Source organism: Nomascus leucogenys, chromosome 7b (assembly GCF_006542625.1).
Source record: "Nomascus leucogenys isolate Asia chromosome 7b, Asia_NLE_v1, whole genome shotgun sequence".
Taxonomy (NCBI): Eukaryota; Metazoa; Chordata; class Mammalia; order Primates; family Hylobatidae; genus Nomascus; species Nomascus leucogenys.
Window position 1 is genome coordinate 78,992,371 of NC_044387.1, and position 11,777 is coordinate 79,004,147.

General features: G+C 40.0%; 1 non-coding gene across 1 annotated transcript; it reads left to right on the top strand.

The window, feature by feature from the left end:
* Positions 1–6,375: 6,375 nt before the first annotated feature.
* LOC115836214 lies at positions 6,376–6,516 on the top strand. Its single transcript, XR_004031183.1, has one exon. It is a non-coding gene; the product is annotated as a U4 spliceosomal RNA (small nuclear RNA).
* Positions 6,517–11,777: the final 5,261 nt, after the last annotated feature.

Below are 11,777 nucleotides of genomic sequence, written 5' to 3' on the forward strand. Positions count from 1 at the left end.
CAGAGTTTCACTCTGTTGCCCAGGCTGGAGTGTAATGGTACGATCTCAGCTCACTGCAACCTCCGACTCCGGGTTGAAGAAATTCTCCTGCCTCAGTCTCCCTAGCACCTGGGATTACAGGAATGCACCACCACACCTGGCTAATTTTTGTATTTTTAGTAGAGACGGGGTTTCACCATGTTGGCCAGGCTGGTCTCAAACTCCTGACCTCAAGTGATCTGCCCACCTCGGCCTCCCAAACTGCTGGGATTACAGGCGTGAGCCACCGCACCCAGCCAAGAATAAAACTTAATAAATCAAATTTATTTTTTAAAATCCGTTTATTTCCACCTCTGCTAAATCAACGCTACTTTACTGAGCAGGTGGCTATCTGATTCTGTCATCTTATTAGCAGACACCACCCAAGAGGAGTTACGTGATACCCAGAGGAATATTAAACTGAAGAAATAAGGGCCACCGAGGGCTCATCTGTAGGCAGCTCTTTGAAGTTCCTCCCTGGGCCCAACTTTCCTCTGGCAGATTGGTAGGAGATAGCTGTCTTCACAGTGCATGTTCTCCTACCATTTCAAACACTCTTGACTAAATCTTAAACTACTCACAAGTTTTTTATTGTAAATCCATTTGCTTTCATTGTAGCACAATGCATGTTTATTGTAGTAAAAGCAAAAAAAAATACAAGTAAGGGAAAATAAGGTATGTAATTCCAACTATCCAAAGGCAATTACCGTTAATGCTTTCAGTATGGTTCCGGGTTTTTCTGTGCATCAAAAGATTTAACACTATACTTGAAATAGCTGAATAGTATTCCATTACATAGATATACATCAATTTAACAAATTGTTGTTTTCACAGCTATAAATGTCCATCTTTTCTTACTACAAATAGCCATTTCAAAGAACATGTCCAGTACTCAGGATCTGTGCATCTCCTAATTATTTCCTTTAAAAAGTCTATATTTTATGCTCAATACCACTAATCATTAGGGAAATGCAAATGAAAACCATAATGAGATACCATCTCATACTAGTCAGATGGCTTTTATTAAAAAGTCAGAAGATAACAGATGCTGGTGAGGTTGCGGAGAAAAGGGAGTGCTTATACACTGCTGGTGGGAATGTAAATTAGTTCAGTCACTGGACATTTCTCAAAGAACTTAAAATAGAACTACCATTAAACCCAGCAATCCCACTACTGAGTATATACCCAAAGGAATATAAATCATTCTACCATAAAGACACATGCACACCTGTGTTCATCACAGCACCACTCACAATAGCAATTGCATGGAATCAACCTAAATGCTCATCAGTGGTGGACTGGATAAAGAAAATGTTGGGCTAGGCAGAGTAGCTCACGCCTATAAACCAAGCATTTTGGGAGGCTGAGGTGGGCGGATCACTTCAGGTCAGGAGTTCATGACCAGCCTGGCCAATATTACAAAACCCCATCTCTACTAAGAATAGAAAAATCAGCCAGGCATGATGGTACACGCCTATATTTCTAGCTACTGGGGAGGCTGAGATATGAGAAACACTTGAAGCCTGAGAGGTGGAGGTTGCAGTGAGCTGAGATGGTACCACTGCACTCTAGTCTGTGTGACAGAGCAAGACTGTGTCTCAGAAAAAGGAAAATAAAGAAAATGTGATACATATAACACCATGGAATACTACACAGTCACAGAAAAGAACAAAATTATGTCCTTTGCAGCAACACGGGTGGAACTGGAGGCCATCATCCTAAGTGAATTAACACAGGAACAGAAAATCAAATACTGCATGTTCTCCCTAATAAATAGGAGCTAAACATTGAGTACACCCAGGCTAGAGTGCAAAGGCGCCATCTCAGCTCACACATGGACACAATGAAGGGAATAATAGATATGGAAGCCTAACTGAGGGTAGAGGGTGAGAGGAGGATGGTGATTGAAAAACTACCTATCAGGCATTATGCTGATTACTTGGGTAATTACCTGTATACCAAACCCCCACAACGCGTAATTTACCCATGTAACAAATGTGCACATATACCCCTTGAATCTAAAATGAAAGTTGGAAAGAACAAAAAGTCTACATTTTAAAACATTAGATTTGTCCATGCTTCTTCTCTATTTGTTTAAAAAAGAGAGAAAGAATAAAAAAGAGGTAGAGAATCTTTAAAATTCACATTTGGCATACATGAATATGGCTAGGTTTTATGATTTTTTATTTGCAGTTTTTAAGCTGTATACTTCCAAAAGGTTATTGATATTGGTTACAAGCAAATTTATGTACATGCATGTAGAAAAACACTAAAGGTAAAAGAGATGAGAACGCACATTGATAAAGAGAAGAGTAACGGTGTAAGGGAGGAGTAATGAGCTAATTTTAATATCATGACAGCCAAGGAAAAAAAGGAAGCATTACAGGTGAGGCGATTCTCATTGTCTGATAAAAGGAAGCACACTATTTCAAAGGAGTCTTTTTTTCTAGCACTACACTAGTGATACAGTAATATATCCCATGTGTCTTTACATAAAGGTGTTGATCAATGAATTTTTTTCATCCAACATTTCTTTATAAAGTCAAGGACACAGCATTAAATTTTATTTCAGGAAAAACATTTTTATAGGAAAAGCTAACATAGTTCAAGTAGATAGCTTGTGATCTAACTTATTACAAAGAAAGAACTTAGACTAACATATAATAACGTTCCCATATATGGTTTCCCTCCAACAGCTCTCATTTCAACCATACATTTGGCAGAAGCTAATTAACTGGGGACTCCAAAACTGCCTGATGGAGAGTCAATATTGACCTCAAATCTTTGAATTTGTTTGAAAGCCTACATAACCACTAAGTTGAGCCCCATAGAGCAAAATGTAGATGACTGGGATTAGAAATTCTTGTCAATGAGCTTCCTTGACCATAAAAGAATCTGAGGGTAGTTTGGATAGAAAGAAGGTTGCCAGCTCAAAAGCCCTCAGGTGTCACTAAATGCATACCGGGGCCAGGTGTGAACAATGGCAAATTGAAGCTGCTTAGCCAAAGGCACTGAAAACATACAAACATTCAAAAGTATAAAAACACTGTTGGGCCAGGAGCAGTGGCTTACACCTATAATTCCATCACTTCGGTGGTCCGAGGCTGGTGGATCACCTGAGGTCAGCAGTTCGAGGCCAGCCTGGTCAACATGGTGAAACTCCCATCTCTACTAAAAATACAAAATTAGCTAGGCATGGTGGCAGGCACCTGTAATCCCAGCTACTCAGGAGGCTGAGGCAGGAGAATCAGGAATATAAATCATTCTACCATATATTTTATATATATAAAATATACACACACACACACAGACATATATATGTATACACCACACACACATATACATATATGTATATGTGTGTGTGTGTGTGTGTGTGTGTGTGTGTATGTGTGTATAGGGGGCGGAGGTTGCAATGAGCTGAGATTGCGCCATTGCACTCCAGCCTGGATGACATGAGTGAAATTTCAACTCAGGGGAAAAAAAAAACAGTTGCAACCAGTCTCCTGGTAGAACTTGGTCTGCAGGCAGCCAGTTGATATACCTGCTGACAATAACTGACTTGGAGCATTAGCGCTTCCTGTTGAGCCAACCAGAATGAGTTATCTACAAAATGTACAGCCAAGTTCCTGAATAAAAATACTCACTATTTGAATATTGGAATCCATCAGCCAAGAACACCTGTTTTAGTTCTTTTAACAGCAGTAGGCAATCAGGGTGAAAGGCTCCTCCTAATCCATGATAGCGCCCCACGTCATCAGTTTACAGAAGTTTTTCTATTTGCTGTAACAAAAGGATATGGATTACCTTAATATAAATAATAAGAATCAGACTATTGGTTTATGTTGATAAGAAGAGTGAGCAGAACATGGCTCTCTTTTATCTGCAATGGACCAGAGCACCCCATCGTATCCATCTTGATTCTGGTAGGGGTATTATGAAGAATTCATACCCACTAGAAATGTTCAGCCATCTTGGCTTTCTTGACTTCATAATTTAGCCATGCTTTGGCCAAATTGCTGAAAGATAGCAATATTTAGGTACATAATAAATTTAAGGGAGATGCATTCACTCTTAACCTTATTTGAGGGTCAAAGCAAATATCTCCAGAAAAACGACCCATGGGAAAATGATCTTTGAGTAAAGATTTTCTATGCCTCAGTGTTTTGCAGAGTCAATTCTAGGCATTCCATTCTTTCAACACTATCAACAAATGGGTTTTTGAACATGTGACTTATTTTTAAAACTGTAAAGATTTTCCTTAAATTGTATTCAAATAAGTCCTAGCCAAGTTAATATACATTAATACTTCTATACTGCCCTTAAGAATAAATTCATACAAAAACACCTATTAACATAGAACTTTCCTTCATCTTCACCTTTGCTTTTACTCAATTTTTTTTCAAGAGTGTTGACCAGCACTGTTGCTACTAGCCACATATTATTGAAATTTAAATCAAAATTAAAATTAAACTAAAAGCTCAGTTTCTTGCCACATTTTCAAATGTTCAATGACCACATGGGTATAGTGGATACTATATTGGTCTGCACATATATAGAACATCTTCATCATCACTGAAAATTCTACTGGAGAGCCATGATTGAGATAAGAGAAAAAGCAACTGAATATTTGCCCATAAAGAAAATGACATGGAAACTTGCTGGGAGAAAACAATTTGCTTATAAATATACCTGCTGATTGAGAAGTCACAATTTCTTGGAGTTCAATTACAAAATGATTTTTGTCTTTCAACTACGTCCACCAGCAACACTAGATCAAATTTGCTTTCCAGCTGGGTGATTGCTGCCTTAACAATGTCTTAGGATGATTCTGTAGTCATTTTTAGTTATTAAAACAATGTCAATCTTTTTTGTTGCAATAATTAAGACTCAATGTGGCTAGGCACATTGGCTCACACCTGTAAATACCAGCACTTCGTAAGGCCAAGATGAGAGGATCACTTGAGCTCAGGAGTTCAAGATCAGCCTGGGCAACATGACAAGATCCTGTCTCTACAAAAAAATAAAAAATTTGCCCAGTGTACCTGAAGCCCCAGAGGCTGAGGTAGGAAGATTGTTTGGGCCCAGGAGGTTGCGGCTGCAAGTGGGTCATGATCTGATCTAGCCACTGCACTCCAACCTGGGTGACAGAGTGAGACCCTGTCCCAAAAAAAAGACCCAATGCCACTAAATTTTTAATATTTGTATGTCACACTCAACCCAGAACTCTTGTCCTCTCTTACCACTTCCCCTACCTCACGCAAGCTTTAGTGTTTGAAGTGAAGGAGGAAGGTGTGGTTTGTCTCTGGGACACTTTATATCCTTTCTTTTTTAAAAAACTTCATTGTTTGAATTGACACATAATTGAAATAATATTTACAGAGTATATAGTGACCTTTTGATACTGTATCATGATCAGGGTAATTAGCATATTCATCATCTCAAACATTTATCATTTCTGGGAACATTCAATATCCTCCTTCTGGCTGTCTAAAACTATATTATTGTTAACTATAGTCATCCTATAGTGCTTTGTATAGAACACTAGAACTTATTCTCCATCTACCTTTAATTTTGTATTCAACAAATCTTTCCCTTGCCCATGTCCCTCTGTCCTTCCCAGTCTCTAGTATCCTCTGCTATAGTTTTTACCTCTAAGAGTTCAACTAATTTTTAGCTTCCCCATGTAAGTGAGAACATACTGGAGTTTAACTTTCTATTCCTGGCTTATTTCACTTAGCATAATATCCCCCAGTTCTACGCATGTTGCTGTGAATGACAGGATTTCATTCTTTTTGCAGCTGAATAGTATTCCATGGTGCGTCATGTGGTTCTTCTATTGATGGACACTTAGGTTGACTCCATATCTGGGCTATTGTGAGTGGTGCTGCAATAAACATGGAGGTGCAGATGTCTCTTTTATATACAAATTTTCTCTCCTCTGGATAAATGTACAGGGACATTTGCTACTATGGATTTGGGGACAAGATGATGATGGGGCTGACGCAACAAAACTCTCCTCATGTGATTGTCTCCATGGGAAGACATAGAGTTGGGAAAGGCCTCTAATCTTCTTGTAGTTTAAGCTGCCTCCATCTGGTTGTGATGGCCTCCCCTGATGTGTCAGCCTCTACATAAGGGGTGTACTTGTGAAGTTCCACACTAGACCTACGTGTCCAATATCCTCTCAGTCTCCAAGGGCTCCTCCATTTAACACCTTTTCTCCTTCAACCTTGCCATGAACACATCTTCAAAATCAGGAAACATGGGCCAGCATTTCCCTCTTCTTTTCTATTATGAGGTAGGAGAGCTGAAAACAAAAGCATGTCATACATATAGCAACAGAAGTCTCCAGATTCTAGCTTTGCACCATGACAGTCTCACAGCCAATGAGGTTTATTTGAGGTGCGATTACTGCTAATTAAAAACTTTTCCCAATACCCCATCATCATGACTTGAAATATAGTTGGCATAGGCAATTTTTGACAGTCTCTATAGAGACTTAACTATCTCAGGTTTAAAAAAAGCTGACAATTTTTTTTAAGTCTCCAGATTCTGCAGCTAAGTAAGTACTTAAAGGGAAAGGGTGTCAGTCTCCTCTTTTTCAAGACACCCCCAACCTTCATGAGTATTTTATCAAAGCTGACTCACTTGGCTCCATGAATGGAAAAGCACCACTGTCACCTTCTCCAAGGATAGACAGAGGAGAGAGGACCTCCAACCACAAACTGTGAAAGTTGTTCCTCCAAGTTCCTGGGGTGCAGGAGGAAATCAGGGGACAGGGGTAGATGGTAACTAGTGGTAGTAGTAGGGATAAATGCCACTCATCATGCACTGGCAACTATTAGTGGCTTAGGAATACTTAGTGCCTTGTGTCCTCAGCTTTGGGTTTTAGCCACAATTCTGAGACAGCAAGAAAAATCAAACTCCACTTTCTCTTACATATGCAATGATTATTAGAAGCAGCCTTAAATTTATGCCTTAACATTTCCATCCAACCATAGTAAAGATTTTTAGTCATTTAGAGCTATGTTCCAGAGCAGTTTCCAAGTCAGAATAAGTTAAACCATTTGCCTTTTGACACTCGATATTTTACGGTTGCCAATTTGCTATTTGCAGCTAACCTTAGGGGTCAACAGCTCTAATTCATCTGAATGGAGAAACAGTGTAACCAACCAGTTTCTCACAGTGACAGAATACTTGGGCTGCTTTGTCCAGACTGTTGGGATGGAGTCAGCCAATAGCTAAGAATGAAGGTCATTGATTCACATGACAGGGGGCCCAATGCAGGTCATGTTCTACCTGCATATCTGAGGATTGCCCCTGAATAATATTTATATCTGAATGAATCGATTCTAATATAGCAGTAAAAAGTGTGAGCTTCAGAGTCAAGCACCTGAGCTGACAGTCCATCCCAACTGCGTATTAACTGTGAAGTCGAGCACATTGCAGAATTCCTGTGCCCCTGTGTAATCATCCCTACAATGGTGGCTCCTGGGTGGCTATGAGGGTAATATGTGATTATGCACCTGCAGGACTTACATGTGCTTAAACAGACACCATCATTAACTTTCATATTACATTCTGATAGAATTAGAAACCATAAAGGTGTTATGAGGAGGAGAAGAGACATTTATGGAAATATTTGCCCAACTCACTTGTAATCTGTAATTTGACCATTTACTGCACACACTGTCCATGCTCTAGATGTCACTGGACTCCATTGCTAGATGGTACTCCCAGTGTGATTTATTTTTCAGGCATTGCATTATCTTTGGTGTAATATGTTTTTATTAAAGTCACATTACCACGTGATATTCAGAGCACAAAACTTAACATAAAACAAGTTTAATACAAAGAAAGGCAACTTATGTCTAAATGATTTCTCTCTAACCCAGTATTTGTAACAGCAGTAGAATAAAAGGAAATATTTTCACTGAAATAAAAATTGGGCAGCAAAAATATCTTTTTCAAAATGTAAGTAAAAATAAATTTATCTTAATTTTGGAATTCTTTATTGAAATGGCAAAAGTTATTTAATTAAGATATTTCATATGAGAAGGCAATTCTGAGAAAGTAATGTAGACACTGTTCACTCAAAATTCATGTTGAAGCCTTAAAGACCAATATAATTGTATTTGGAGATGGGATCCTTGGAAGATACTTAGGTTTACATGAGGCCATGAGAATGCCACTCTCCTGATGGCATTGGTACCCTCATAAGAGCCCCAGAGAGCTTGCTCTCCACCCCATCCCCGTTTACCCTATGCCCGCCATATAAGAACACAGCAAGAAGGTGGCATCTACAGGCAGGAAGAGAGCCCTCATCACAAACCATAGGCATTTTGATCTTGGACTTTTAGCCTCCAGAACTGTAAGAAAATGAATTTCCATTGTTTTGGACAGCTAGTCTAAGAGAGAGAGAGAGAGAGAGAGAGAGAGAGAGAGAGAGTGTGTGTGTGTGTGTGTGTGTGTGTGTGTGTGTGTGTGTGTGACAGAGTCTCACTCAAGGATCCTCCTACCATAGCCTCCCAAGTAGCTGGGACTACAGGTGCATGCCACCATGCTCGTCTAATTTTTGTACTTTTTGTAGAGATGGGATTTCACCATGTTGGCCAAGCTGGTATTGAACTCCTGAGCTCAAGCGACCCACCCATCTCGGCCTCCCATAGTGCTGGGATTACAGGCGTGAGCCACCTTGCCTGGCCCTAAGATATTTTATTACAGAGGCCCAAGCTAAAGTAGCACTCTACATGCTTTTATTATCAGTGAAAGTTTTTGAGTATGTTGAAATAAATGTGTGCATTGTTACAGAAATAAAGATATATAACTTTGAATGGACATTTAGAAATCTATTAAAAATGGGGAAGAAAATAATTCTGGAGTAATTCATGCAGATCTGAATAAAAAGTAACGATCGGTTTGGTTGGCTCCCTTACTGAGGCACTTATGAATCTAGTGCTGATCCAGCAAAACATCTTCCAACTCAGCACTCGGCTAAGAGGGCAGGAAGGAATCCTGCTCTAAAGAGATTACTTCAGAATTCACTTACTCTACTGTTTCAATTCAAACAAAAGTTCATACTTTCCTCATGACCATGGAAGATTGAAGTAAAACCACCATACTGGCATGATATAATGTGGTAGACAAACTGGCTTTTTATCAGAATATATAAAATTCATGCTGGGCCATTTATCAGTGACGAATTTATTCTTTAACTTCACTGGACTTCAGTTTCTGCATTTGTAAAAATGAGAAAATAATGGCAATATCCGTCTCACTGGGTTGTTACAAGAATGTTAGAAAAGTGGCTGGCTTATGGCAAACTCTCAACTAATGTTAAACGCCCTGGCCTATCTGAGTATTAAATTCAACAAATGAACTCACATTCGTCCAGAAGAATAAGCATAGGCTCTAGATGACTGAAGAAAAATTTAACAAACCATTTAATTCAGACCCTACTGAAAACTCAGTAGGCCCTTTACAAGTAAAAGTTACCCCCACACTATAGTAAGCTCCATGACATTACATGATATGGAGAATTTTTTGCAGTGTATTCATCCATGATTTTGAATGAGTTGAAAAAATGTTTTTAAATGTTTAATGCTCATGTGTAATTAGTTTTGTCAAAATAGAAATGATTGAAACAAATATATTTTAATTTGGCTACAAATTTTATGAAAGTATATAAGTCTTCCAGATGGTCATATATCATTTTCATTGCAGATTTAAACTAATTTTTTATCTAATTTAAATGTAATAATTGATTGTATTAAATTAATTTAAATAATCTTTAACAGTAAACTTTGCTTTGTCAAGGTACAATTTTACATCCCAACTACATTGGTTTTTTATTCAGTCTGAGAGCATCTGTCTTTTAGTGTGCTAGACCATTCGGGGTTTGGTCCTTGTAAACCTTTTGAGTGTTTTTCCACCTTGACCTCAGATAATTTCCCCCCACAAAAACACTGACCTATGCTCAGATGAAGACTCTAGAGGACCCGCTGCAGAGCTCTGAAGTTCTCTGGAGCCCTCTCCCCCTGGGTACTTTGCCACCGTAGCCTACCCAATTTCTGGTTCTGTCTCCTCAACTCAGGGATACCACCAACCTCCTCCTCCTGGGTTCCGCTTCCCTCCAGCATGGCCTGGAAACTCTCTCCTGGGAGGAAACTGGGGCAATCCTAGGCCTCACCTCATTTGTTTCTCCTCTCCCAGGAATTCTTGTCTTTTATTACCTGATGTCCCATGTCTTGGTAAACCATTGTTTCACATATTTTGTTCAGTTTTTTTGTTCAGGCAGAAGAGTAAGTCCAGTCCCTGTTACCACAGAAAGGCTTCCACCTTGATTTCCAACAGGAAAATTGAAATGAGCACCTGCACTTATAAAGCCTTATTTGTTCTCTCTCATTTGAGGGACATGGAACCCTTGACTGCCTTTAGCAAATTCTGTGATGCTTTCTAATACCACTAATGGCCTATTTCATGTCTGCTCCAGTTGGACGGTGACCTGCACCCAGGAATGGCTCTTCAGACTGCCTCCTGCTCTTCCTCACCCCGGCTAGAAGGTGGTAGACAAGAACATTTCTAGGCAGGATCTCCAAGGCCCAGGCAGAGGAGCACAGAAAAAAAAAGGAGAGAGCAGTGCAACCCAGTACATATAATTTAAGGACCCCTTGTCCTTGACAATTGATTGTCATCTTCCCATTGGACATTTTTTTTTAACTCAATGCTATTCGCTCCTTTTATATGCTATATTTAAACTTGTTGGGAGAAAACCACATGTGCTTCCATTTCTCCTGACATCTTCCTTTCCCATCCATCCAAGTCCTTCCCCCATCATTTGCAGCCCAGAAAGAATACAAACTGTGGTACCTAGGCCCATACAGCTGTCAGGGCTCAAAACACGATACCGTTAAACTTGGCACCGTGGCATGCTGAGTACTTTGAACCGAAGGAAACTGGAAGGCCTCTGAAGCAAGGTCTTTCTGACCTTCTCCCATCTTCCTGTTTCTTGCCCCTTCTTCTCCCTCTAAGCAAGCACAGAAAACAATTCCTCTTCCCCAAGGCAGCCCATAGAAGTAGAACCTCTCTTCCCCAAAGAAAACCATAAAGCCTAGAAAGATCACTCTCTCCTTCTCCCTTGAAGACCCTCATTTCAGAGGGGTTATGCCCCAGGAGGAAGGAATGCTACACAGAGAAGCCAAGAAGACTCTGAACAGAGAGGCCTTGCTGGGTCTCCCCACTCACTCAGTCAATTACCACTCAATCATACACTTTTATCCAACCTCATTTCCATATGGCTGTCCATTTTTCATCAAACTTAAGCATAAAAATAGGCAGTTTTCCCTGGGTCTTTGAATCTTCATATCTGAAGGCTCCTGTGTCATGCAAAACTTTGACTAAATAAATCTTTATGCTTTTGTCTTGTTAACCTGTCTTTTGTTATAAGGGTGTCAGCTATGCCCCTTGTGATGGGTGAGAAAAGGGATCACACCTTTCCACAGTCCCCACCTACCACCACCCAGATCCACCTGGTACCACGAAGGGCCTCAGTACACCTCTGTGGGGAAGCCAGTCTGTATCTGTATGTCCTGATCACATACCCCCAAAAGTGCTGCTGGGCCCTGTAGCCACAGGGGTAAACAACAGGAGCTCAGGTGGACTTTGGGTGATCCATCTGGGGAGGATGCCTTGAGACCTAAAAGCAGGCCCATTCATTTGCACAGGGACTTCTGTGGTCCTGGAGAACCGGGACAGCATGT